Below are 12,336 nucleotides of genomic sequence, written 5' to 3' on the forward strand. Positions count from 1 at the left end.
ACAAATTATCACAGGTTCATTGTAAGGTTCATTAGACTGACCATCTAGTTGTCTGCCCTCCCTGACCCGTCCTCTGCTTCCTCTCGTTACTTATTCTGATATGTCTCCTCTGCTCTGCTTAATTTGCCCTGCACACCCATCTTCATTTAACCTCAAGAAAGGGTAGGGCTGGCTGTGGAGATGAAGGGTAGACAAATCAGTATTCTTGCTTAGGGCTGCTGCCTCCAGGAGATCCTGATGTGGAGTTTCTCTCCTCTCCTCTACAAAAGGAGAGGATGAGATCTTAGGGGCAGTTGGGTGGGTTTGAAATAAAGTTGGGATGGAAACAAATGTGGGTGGTCCTGCTGGCCTTAAAGTGAAAGAAAGGCTTAGTAACAAGTTTAGTCTTCAGGAGAGTTGGTTAAGGAAAGGGAAGGAGCTCCTCCCCATATGGGGAGCTGACCATCAAAGGCTGAGCGAGGTAGAAAACAGTGAATGTCTTTCAGCATTGCCTTCCTAACTCCCACTGAATGAAGACCTGAATGAAAGCCTCTGAGTCACAGACTGAGGCATTTCTTTTTTTCTTTTCTTGGCCAGCTTCATGAAAGTCTGTGCCCAATTCAGGGACCAGCTTCCCTGAGTTATTCTAAAGCAGTAATAGTGTCACCTGAGCATTGAAGAGCAAATATAGGACCGTCTGGGGGTCTTAGGCTTTAGAGGTAGACTTTACCTTTCAGAAACCTAACATATGAAATCTGGATTTATGAAACAGATTATTGTATGAATGTATTAGGCAGGGAAAAGGGCGTATTGTTATGAGGTGTAATGAAAAAAGTACTGTATTTGGAGTCCACAAGACCTACATTTGAATCCAGGCTCAGTTATATAGATCAGGTGTGTGAACAAGTCACTTTCCCTCATTAGACTCATTTTTTCATCTGTAAAATGGGGTGGGGGAGGGACTAGATGTTCTCTAAAGTCGTTTCCAGCTCTAGGTTCTCCTTATTTCTTATGGGCTGCCCTACTTCTCTGGGATTTCTCTGACTTTTCCACCATACTCCAGGAAGCTTATTATTCAGAAACCCTCATCACCCTGCAAGCTCCCATCAGCCTTGGTACTCCATCTCATCACCACCTTGGAGCCATGAACTCCAAAACTTCTATTTAAGGAGGAACCTCAGCTCAGAACATTGCCTCATTTCTCACATGGCTGCAATATTTTGGGACTTCTCTGATTTGTACCTTCACCAGCTCCCCTACCCTCCTGCTTCCTTTTGTGTGTGGTTTTCCCCCATTAGTTTATAAGCTCGTTTAAGGCAGCTACTGTCTTTCTTTTTCATATTTCGGGTCCTCAGTGCTTAGCACAATGCCTGGCACATAGTAAATACTTAATGTTTGTTCATCCTTCATTTTTGAAGAAGACCAATGACATCATGCGGTGATGTCTTGACTCATGAGTGAATTGGATTTACATGAAGCAGTTGCACAACGTCATCAGCTTCACTCTCTCTTCCAGAGTTACTGAAGTCCAGTGGCAAGACAAAAGTCAAGATGGCTGGTGATGGCCTGGGATGCAGTCGATGACCTTGGTGTCTTCGATGTGTGACCAGGCTCTACGCATTTCACAGTACCTGCTTCAGCTACCTACATGGCCATTCTGCAGGGGGAAGTCTTCATATGCGTGGGGTAGACACTCCCCAACTCATTTAAAGCCTGTTGGTTACCCTCATCCTGGTTAGATATCTGCCAAGAGGGTTTACCAGCATGTGGCCACTATTCATCCTACAGCTTGTTGGAACCACAGGTGAGAGTTGAGTGCCAGGTAGACACCAAAGGTAGATTAATAGCCCTGAAAAGGGCTCAGCAATCTCTCACACCAGAGGTACTAGTCCTTCCTGAACACCCCAGACACCCAACTAAATGTTTATTGACTGACTGACTGATTCTACTATTCTTAACTTGGGTTCCCTGAACTTTTTTTTAAAGTATTGTGATTATCATATTTCAATATAATTGGTTTCCTTTGTAATCTCATGAATTTTAATATATTTAAATATTTAAAACAATTTTTAAACATTATTCTGAGAAGGGGTCCCATGGATTTGACCAGACTGACAAAGAGGTCCATGACACACAAAAAAAAAAGATGAAGAATTCCTGGTGTAATATAAGGTTCATCTGCATCCTCTTGGCTAAAGTGAATAAGGAAATGTAACTACAGACCTAAGGCATTGTACACCAGAGGCATTAACTTATCTTGTGAACACTTCACCTCACGTACCAAGTATAAGATTTGCAACCATCTACCCTGCCTATTCTTAGGTGGCAATCCTCTGTAGAGCTACACTGGGGACAGAGCTGGGCAATTATGGAAATCACTTGAATATACTGATGGCTACTAAAAATAGAACCCAGATTGGATTCATGTGGGCAGCACCCTTCTTTTGATCAACACATTATTTTTAAGAGTAAGGATTAACCAAGGCTGATCTGACAGTTCTGAGTGATTAGTAGACACTTCTCTTCTTCCACATTTCAGTGGCTAGCCTGGTGTCCATGCTGGAGCTAGGAAAAGAGATAGTACCATGGAGATAATCACTGAGGTAGGTTATACTGCAAGAATCAAAATCAATCAATGACCTGCCTGCCTCAAACTGCAGGGATGGAAGGACTGTAGGATGTTATCTATTTGGTATGCTCAGCATACATCACTCCAGGCTACTACTTCTTTACATGAGCAGAATTAAAACTAAATCAATTATATGCCTTAATCCTAACATATTGACACTGAGGGTTGGTGGGATTTTTTGTTTTGCTTTGTTTTTTTAATACATTGAGTGATCCTCACTTTGTGTAGTGAGACATGATCTAATAGGATTTCCAAGTGATAATACAACTTATTTCATGGGGCAGCTAGGTGGCTCAGTGGATAGAGCACCAGCCCTGGAGTCAGGAGGACCTGAGTTCGAATCTGGCCTCAGACACATAACACTTACTAGCTGTGTGACCCTGGGCAAGTCACTTAACCCCATTGCCTAACCAAAAACAAACAACTTATTTCAGCAAATATTATGCTCCTGATGAATGAAAGACCATGTGCTAGGTGGAGAAAATAGAGATAGGACATAAAATAAACATAACACAAGGGAGAATAAGATAAATACAAAGGATAGATGGAAAATGCTATGGGAAATTTGAGGAAGGAGAGATCATTTCCATGGGGGTTAAGGGGTATTAGGAAAGGAAGTAATATCTGAGATAACCCTGGAAGGGGGGGGAAACTTAACAAACCGGAACTATGTTTGGGAGGGGTGAATCATTGCAAGAATACAGGCAGGTGCGATCAAAGGCATAAATACAAAGCAGGGAGGGTGAGAATACGAAATGAAAGTTTGTCTGGAAGGAAACGCATGGCTAACTCCAACAGGTAGGTTGTAGCTAGATTCCAAATAGTATTAAAAATCAGAATTAGTATTATTCATTAGGTAATAGGGAGCCATTAATGTTTGAGTTAGAGAGTGGCATGACCAGGTCTATAATAATATAGTGCTTTAAGGTTTGTAAAACACTTTCTGTACATTATCTCACTTGAACCTTACAGCAATCTTGGGAGGTAGGTACTGCAGTTATCTCCACTTTACAGATGAAGAAACTGAGGCTTGTCAATGATTATATAGCTTGTAACTGTTGGAAGTAGGATTCAAACCTAAGCAAGCCTTCATTTTTATTACTTATGTATATATTTTAAATAAATATTAATTTTTACAACAGTTGTTTCCACACATATCCCTTCTCCTTTCCACGTAACTCTCCTTTGTATAAAAGAAAATGGTAAAACCAATAGAAACAATAACCAAGTCTGACAGGCTGTACAGTTACTCATTTCTCTGGTAAAATGTGGGAGGTTTGTTTTGTCACCACTTCCTTGGGAATAAGACTGATTATTACAAGCACCCATAGTTCAGCTCACTTTCAGGTCTATGTTATTGGAATCATTGTGTTTATTGCTCTTCTGGTTCTTATTTCATTCAGTTTATATGACTTCTCATGTCCCTTTGAATGTCTTATATTTATTGTTTCTTATAGCAATCATATGTCAGTATGTTTAGCCATCCCTCAATCAGTGTGTATCATTGTTTCCAGCTCTTTTCCTACCACAAAAAGAGGTGCTATGGATATTTCAGTATTTGTTCTTTAACTCTGATGGGAGAGTACAAATATTGACCGTCATATCTGTTGTCTATCAATGTTGTTTAATGCCATTTCTATTTTCTCAAAGAGTATGTAAGGACTATGATGTTTAAGTGCAAATGTGGTGGTTTTGCTATCACTGACTTTTTACAAATTGTTAAAGAAATCAACAAGTCTTTTCCTTTTTTAATGCTTATTGTCTTCTTTCCAGCTTCAGCTTTAGCTGCTCTCAGGATGATCCAGCCTAATTGAGTTTCTAGCCAAATTTTCTGTAAACTCATTTTTTCCTCACTTGCTTCTTACTGTTTTTATCAGGGGTGCTACTACCCATAATCTTCTACCATCTTCCTCGATTGAGATTTTTATAAACAACTTTATATTTTAAGCTATTGTTACATTTGGCTACTCTCTCTTCTGAATTGGCAAGAAGATAAAATGTTTGCTATCTGAGAGCTTCTAGTTTCTTTTTGTCTTGTGGTCATTTATAGTTAAGCATTTTAAGAAAAATGGGTAGCCTGTGCTGATGTCCATTCCTTTATTTCTTTTCCATTTTCTTAACAGTAATAGTTTGTTTAAATAGGTCAGGTTGGAATTGCCTCAATTGTGTACGACATCCTCTCATTTTTATTCTTCCTTGGTATTGATTTTGATCTCAGCTCTAACAAGTCTGTGGTCTGACTGTACACAGAAAGCTGAATCAGAAATGAGTGTCATATCAGTAACTAGTCATTTCCTACCTCTTAGAAAATTCAGTTTCATTTTTTGTGAGCTTATGTGTCACTCACCATGTCCAACACCTCCCAAAGCTCTTCTGCAAGCAGGTGTTCATTAGGCATAGAAGTGAGCCTTCCATATAGTCTGAACTTTGGTCTATCCATCATTCCATTTAGCTGCAATTTCCTTCTTTCTTCTGGTTTTGATAATAGCAAGAATATCAAGATTGATACAATTCAGATCCTTCAGTATTAATTCTGCTTGTTGGTCACTGGACAGAGGTCTCACTTTCAGAATGCTAAAAGTTAAGTTAATGTTCATACTTTCTGAAAACTGATTCTTAGCACTCTTTGTTCCTCCTTCTCCCCACCATTCCCCTCCCCCCCTTCTGACACTCTGCCACAGTCACTGAAGAAGTAGAAGACTGCATAACACCGAGAGCCATCTTGTATTTTTCTGTTTCATAGGTTGTAGTGGTCAAAGAATTTGGTCAAACAACAACAACAACCCTTTTTGTCTTTAGCTGAATTGGCCTAGGAAAGCAGAGACCATGCTTGGAGTTTTTCTAGTGTGGGAACTGTGATGCACAGATTTAGACTCTTTGGACTCTAGAATCAGAGATGGAAGGGACGTTCTAAGAAGAGATCATTTAAGTACAACACCCCTATTTTACAAATGAGGCTACTAAAGCCTAGAGATGGTTAAATGATTTGCCTGAGTCATACAGGAGTAAGTGGTAGAGCTAGTATTCTGATACCAAAAGTGGGATTCTATGAGACCCAGGTACCACCACACCATGATGAAGCGTTGTTGTTGGAATTTGTGAAGGAAAAAAATAAAATCTAATAAAGTGAGTGAATGGTGTCAAGGGAGAGTAAGCTGAAGGCAAGACACCCCAAAAAATAAATATGTCAGAACTTTTCAGTCCACAAAAGCAGCAGAAAATCTGGTGGGGCTTCTGTATACATAGCAGAATGAATGGAAATGGGTTTTGAGACACTAGAGGAATAACATCATAATTCATGCCAGAAATCAAAACATCAACGCTATCATAAGAAAAAAAAATTGTGACAAGAGACTAGTCCTCAGACTCCATTTTGAAAACCACTAATTTCAGGTAGCTGATTTTTAGAGGTTAATACATATGGTTTGAGTATGTCAGTAAGTGACAGATTCCCACACTGATAGTAACAGCTATTTGGAACCTTGGACGTAAACACAGGGTACACTCAAATAGCTGACTTCCTGAACTCATCAAAGTTCTGTTTCTCAGATCTGTGCAGGCATGCCTGATTGTATTATTTAAAGCTAAATTAGAAGTTGGAGATCAAAGGAAAAAACTGAAACCTATGGAGGGAAAAGGACTTATCCAAAGTCACACAGGTAATAAATAGAGTAGGGACTTTTTTTTAAAAATGTTTTTAAGTGCATAAAATAAAGTACATAGTATTACAAAGGTAACCAAATTATATTGAAATAGTAAAATATTAAAAAAAAAAAGTTCATAGTCCTCTGGTTAAGAACCTAGGAGAATTGGTTGCCCCGTTAAAGACCAATTTTTAAGAAACATCATAGGCAATTGGAACTGGGGATTCTGAGTGCTTTCTTTAGAAATATGTATGAATTCCAGGTTAAACCTTGAGAAATTTGATAGATGAAGGGCATTTTCCTCTGAGATATAAAGCACAGGAAATATTGTTCCTGCCTTGTAGGGTAGCCTATGTCAAGCCAAGGAGGAATCTGGCAGTTCCTTTAGAAGTTAAGTGTAGTCATTTAATCAACAAAACTTTCATTAAACATTCATTAAACATTAGTTTTTATGTGTAAGGCACTGTACTTATGTTAGGAATTCAAAGACTATCTGTGACACAGACCTTATTCTCAGAGTTTACAGCTCAGTAAGGAAGAAAGTCCTTCCTCTGCCTTAGCCCCACACATCAGATTCAATCTCTTCAGTCTCCTCCAATGGACTATAGTCCTCTCCTTTTTCAATTCACATTGTAACCTATCTTTAGTCAAGTCCTCCTTTTTTCTCACCTGCTTTACTATAATAGCCTTCTTGCTAATGTTTCTGCCTCTAGTCTATTCCATCTCCATTCCACCCTACAAAACTACTACCTTTCTTTCATACAATTTTGATCATATCACTCCCTTACTCTGAAAACTTCAGTGGCTCCCCAGTACCTGCTGGATCGGCTGTAGCAGTGGTGGGGTGGTGTGGCGAGGACAGTTGCTCATTTACTCCTATTTGCCTCACACCTCACACTACTCCAATGCCTATGAGTATATTTTTCACTCTGGGAAGTTGTATCAAGAGTTCTTTAATTTTATTGGAATGTGTGTGTGTGTGTGTGTGTGTGTGTGTTAAAGGTCTCTCTCTCCCCCTTTTCTTTGGGGATGTTTCCTCACTCAAGTGCCTCCTTACAGCTACATTTCCAGTAAATATACCCTGACTAGTAAAGGCCTATAGTTAACATTGTTTATAAAGGTTTAAAAAATGGTGTTTAGTTATATAATTGGGGAAAAGAAAGGAGTTTCAGCATCAGAGCAGCAGTCTCAAATAGCCTCACTCCTGAAGTCCCTACCTCTTTCTTTGTGGTGACTGCCTCTACGCATTCTTTCCATCCAGCTCCAAGCAGCTTTTAGCAACTTCTTTTCCAGCTCTGTGCATCTACATATCTCACCTGGATCTGGCTTCCTTCTTGATTCTGACTTCCTGGACTTGCAGAACTGATTTTTAAAGGTCACTTGTAGGTTTGCCTTATCACTCATCATCCTATGGTGTTGCTCCTTAATTCATTTAAGGGACTTGCTCATAAAGAAACCACAAAGTGCTACAATTTGACCTTTACTAGTTAATACTTCCTTATGAACCCCTCTCCTGAGATTAGGTCCTGGGTTTTTAAGACCAATTCCATTCTAAAAGTATAAATTCCTGATCCTGGTTTTCAAGGTCCTCTATAATGTGGCCTTAGTCTCACCTCATATTCTGTATTACAGTCTAATTAAACTGAGACTCCACTACCATCTCCCTCTATAGTACAACTCTCTCCTTTGCTTATATACACCCCTTTCTCTATGCCTAGAATGGCATCTTCCACTCCTACCTATTTGCTGTTGAAGTCTCTTCCTTCCTTTAAGGTCCCTCCAAGTCATATGTGGATTCCTTCAGAATTAAGCATTTTTTGGGGAAAAGGGACCCAAATAAATATGATCTCTTCCTCCTCAAAAGCCTTGACCTCTTTTTGGCTCTCCTAATTTCCCCTGGGCAGCTAAGTGGCAAAGTGGATAGAGTGCTGGGCCTAGAGTCAGGAAGACTTATTTTCCTGAGTTCAAATCTTGTCTCAGATACTTACTAGGTGTGTGACCCTGGGCAAGTCACTTAACCCTGTTTGCCTCAGTTTACTCATCTGTAAAATGAGCTGGAGAAGGAAATGGCAAACCACTCCAATATCTCTTCCAAGAAAACCCCAAATGGAGTCATGAAGATTCTGAAACAACCGTACAACAAATTTCCCCTACAAGAAAAGTTGTTTGCATGTGATTTCTCACAGCCCATCCCATTCTTTAAGCTTAGTTGAAAACTGAAGCTACAACACAGAGGAGTGTGGCACAATAGAATGAGCCTTGGCTCTTGAGTAAGAGACCTTCATTCAAATTTTGTCCCTGAATGCTGAGGGGCAAGTTGCTTAACAGTTCTTAAACTTGGTTTTTCTCATCTGTAAGGGGAAAAAAAAAAAGGCAGATGGGCCAGGTGCCCAAGATATGTTTCAGCTCTAGTGACTATGATCCTATGATTTAGAAGTAGGAGGACTAGAAAGGAGCTCATTCGATTAACACTGTACATGGGATAAAAGGCAACTAGATGTGGGAAAAAAAGAAAAAATGAGGTTCCAGAGACAACCAATATTTCAGGCACAGCCAATTTGGACCTTGAAGATGTCATGGAGGGGCAGCTAGGTGGCGCAGTGGATAGGGCACCTATCCTGGATTCAGGAGGACCTGAGCTCATATCCGGCCTCAGACACATAACACTTATTAGCTGTGTGACCCTGGGCAAGTCACTTAACCCCATTGCCTAGCTTAAAAAAAAAAAAGATGCTATCAGAAAAACGACTCGTTGACAAAGACCTATGAAATGAAATTAATTTCCTTATAGTTTTCTCAGGTTTGAGGGACTTGCCTTTTACTCACGTTCCCCTTCCTACGATTTATTTGAGCTTTTGTGTTATTTACTCTGAAAATATTTGAATAACCACTATGTTCAAGGTGTTGAGGGGGATACAAAATTGTAGACAAGGTCCCTACCTTCTAAGGAACTTACAATCATCCTAACCATTTAAGTCAAAACTGATATCTGGTTCTGTTCATAAAAAGATGCCCTTTGCCACTAAGGCTTTTACCTCCAAGAGTACTAGGAACCACCCTTTCTAGTCATGAGATGAGACAGCCTCTACTGAATGCCAAACCAATTGATTCAATATGAATAAGTTTAAGCAGGGTTTGCAACATTTAAGAGAAAAGTCGTTTGCTCATTTGTTTGTAAGATACTTAAGCTTGAAGCTTGAAGCCTGGTCTTAATTAGGGACTTTTGCCTTCCTTGCAGTATTCGCAAAACTTAATAAATGGAATATTCTTTACTGAATAGGGCTGGCATTTTTCAGCTCAGTTCTTTCAGAAAGAATTTAATGGTTTCTTTCTCTCCCCACCCAGATCACAATTCCTGCTGTCTCTCCTCACCTTAGCAAATAATTTCATGAATTTCTGTGGCAAAAAAAAAAAAAGTTATCATTTAGTGGTTCCCTTTTAGGAGATGTCTGCCTTCCAAGGCACGTATCTGAAGCCTTTCCATTATGGTAGGGCTTATGATAGTAGAGTTCATGTTCTGCTAGCATAGTCTACAAAAGTGTCATCTCCATGCCATGATTAAGCATGGAATAAGAAGAGTAAGACTTTGGAAGAGGACAATAATGCTAAGAGCTCAAAGTTGATCTTCCTTCTGACTCCCTTGTTTTCAAAAATCCATTTCTAGATAGACTGCAAGTGTCCCAAAGTAGAATTATTTACAGCTAACTTAAATTAAGCTTATATAATTTTTTTTACATACCTTCTATGTACAACTGTAATCTTAAATACTATTTAATTAGACAGTTATCAAAAGCACTTACTAAGTGTTAGAGCTAATAAAGACCAAAAAGTGATTACTTTCAAGAAACCCATATTCTTCGGAACCCCTAATTAATCAAGTGTACTTCTCAATGAGTTTAACTGAGTGATACTTCAGTAAAATATTAGTACTTCCAAGTAAATAGTAGTAGATGAAAGTGAGAATTAGCTGACATAAAGTACCATTGGATTAACAACCCTCTATATGTAGAGTTCATAGATCTGGATGTGACACAGAAGTTACCTCGACTTCTCAACACAATGCAACCCAACAAATATTTATATGGCAAGATAAAATCACCAGTAAAAGATCTTGAAACACAGTCTATCTAAGAATATTGCAATGCAATGATATCATACTGTAACTCTACCAGGCTGGATTTTGAATATGGATAAAAGAAAATTCCCGAGCAATGAGACAAGGAACATTTTAAAGACACATAGCTACAGCATCTGGTACACAGTAGGCACTCCAAAAACATTTAGCGAGTTTGGTAGCTTCAAAAGAAAGCAGCTTAACTGTGGACTACTAGAAAACAGCAACAGCAAGAGAGACCAGCTGATGTATAGCAATCAAGACTGCTTTTGGAAAATCCAGGCTGATTACAAGTCTAAAAGACAGTTATAGAGATTAATGGGCTCCAGCTACAAATTAAAGAGTGTGTGTGTGTGTGTGTGTGTGTGTGTGTGTGTGTGTTTAGAGGAATCACAGGCAGTCATTTTTAAATGCCAGAACCAGCAATATATGTTAAAACATTTTCATCTACTTCATGCTTTTATCATTTAAAAATTATACAAACTCTCCCTCCCCCTCCAAAAAAAAAATACCCAGTTCATTTCCAGTAAAGAAATTCAGTTTCCTGTAGTGACGTTTTTACAGAATTTTAACATATGTGGAAAGCCTTCCCTATAAACACTCTTCCCTATCCTAGGGGAAAAAAAAACAGAAAATCCAACAATAAAAAAATCTTTGACTAGATCCTACTGTCCCTGTTAGCAATTTTCCTTGATTTCTCCTTTTCTTAGCAACCCTTCTTAAAAAAGTCATCCTAATTTGGTACTTCCACTTCTCCTCTCACGCTTTTAAATCCTCTGCAATCTGACTTCTAACCTCATCCATCAACTGAAACTGCTCATTCCTAAATGACCGATGATCTCTAAATTGCAAATTAGATAACATTTTCTCAAGCAGCTTTCTTGACCTCCCTCCTTTGTGTGACACTGTTCTTGGATACTCTCTCCTCACTGGGTTTTCATAAGACTTCAGAACCATTGCTTCTTCTTTTCCCTATCTCACCACTACTGTCTCTTCTTCTGAGTCATCATTGTTAACCTCATGGCTCAGTACTAGACCTTATTCTTTTCTCTCTACACTTTCGAACTTGGAGGTCATCAATTGAATCAATGGGATTCAATTATCAACTCTATGCAAGTGACTCATAGATCTATATATCTGAGAGTCCTAGTCTATCCACAGAGCTCCAGACCCTCCCCACCAAATGCCTACTGGATATTTCAAACTGCATATCCCACAGGCATTTCAAACTAAATGTGACTAAAATAGAATTCATTGCCTCCTCCCACCCCCCAATCTATCTCTCTTAAGAGTAAATTTCCCTATGACTGCTGAGGGCCCCACAATATTTCATCAGCCAGGTTCCCTGCCTCCATTCCCCTTGTCTTTTACTCTGATTCACTGGACATATACAATCAGTAACTCTTATTTCTAGCGGCACAACATCTCTCACATAAGTCCATCCTTTCCATTTATACATTCACAATTGTTTGGGTACTGGCAACTCTGATTAGTGCCTGAACAATTATGGCTAGAGATAGGTAGGTAGATAGATAATCTTATTCTGTACATATCTTTTCAGTCACACTCCCACACAAGTAGAGGAGTCACAGGCAATCATCTTCAAATGGCAGGCGCCAGCAAGGCTCTGCAAAAAAGTTGCTAGCATGTTGTCTCTCCATTAAATTGTGAACTCCTTGAGAGCAGAGGCTGGTTTTTGTTTTGTTTTTCCTATCTTTGTATCTCTAGCATATATCACAGTGCCAGGTACACAGTTGGCACTTAATAAATGCTTATTGACTTGAACTATAATAGCTTCCTATTTGGTGTCCTTGATTCAAATATCTTCCTGTTCTAAACTATCTTCCATACAGGTGCCAAGACAACCTTAAAGTACCAGTTTTACAATCTCAAACTCCACCATTCCCTGAATAAATTCAAATCTTCCTATTATTTCTAGGATATCAAATACAAATTCCCATTTGGCATTC

This window comes from Vombatus ursinus, unplaced genomic scaffold (genome assembly GCF_900497805.2).
Source record: "Vombatus ursinus unplaced genomic scaffold, bare-nosed wombat genome assembly UNPS02014863.1, whole genome shotgun sequence".
NCBI lineage: Eukaryota > Metazoa > Chordata > Mammalia > Diprotodontia > Vombatidae > Vombatus > Vombatus ursinus.